Source organism: Myotis brandtii, unplaced genomic scaffold, assembly GCF_000412655.1.
Source record: "Myotis brandtii unplaced genomic scaffold, ASM41265v1 scaffold39, whole genome shotgun sequence".
Classification (NCBI taxonomy): domain Eukaryota; kingdom Metazoa; phylum Chordata; class Mammalia; order Chiroptera; family Vespertilionidae; genus Myotis; species Myotis brandtii.
Window position 1 is genome coordinate 5,939,719 of NW_005364953.1, and position 709 is coordinate 5,940,427.

Sequence of the window (709 nt, forward strand, 5' to 3'; positions counted from 1 at the left end):
CTAACTTACAGTATTGCTTAAACTTCATACTACAAGAAAAGAATTTAGCAAACTGCAATGTGAACAATAAAGGAAGGTTATCTAACATGTATCATCACAATAGTTTTAAAAGACTCTCCTTCCATTAGAACTCTAGATTTTTTAAGTTTTCCTTTTCCATTATTTCTAGGAATGCTTACACTTTCACAAATCTGTAGGTGTTGCTTGCCCTCTGAGCTTTTTGCAAGAGGGCAAGCAACACTTACAGATTTGCAAGTCATCTTTTGGCATCTTCAGACCAGCTACTTTCAAACTGATGAATTCTCAAGAGATTCCCCTAAATTTCCAGCAGCTAGAGTTGATAAGGTATAAAAGCTAACATTCAGTGATGGATCAGAAATAAACAGAATATTAATATATTTTATTTAGTATTATGTCTTTTTAATGTTGTTAAACTTGAAAAATATTAAAATAAATTTAGAATAGCTATATTTACTGTTTTCTTTTATATAGTTGAGTAAATATTATTGATTTACAAATAACAACAAATAATATTGTATCTCTACTTTTTTTTTCTTCTCTCTCACAATTTACCCTTTCTCTGGGCTTTATACTCCATTTATTTCTCTTATTTACCTTTTCTTTCATAAAACACTGATATTTTGTGTTTTTAACATATTTCTATCAGTCTTCCAGTCTCCTCTTCATTATTTGAAATTTCTCAGATAGT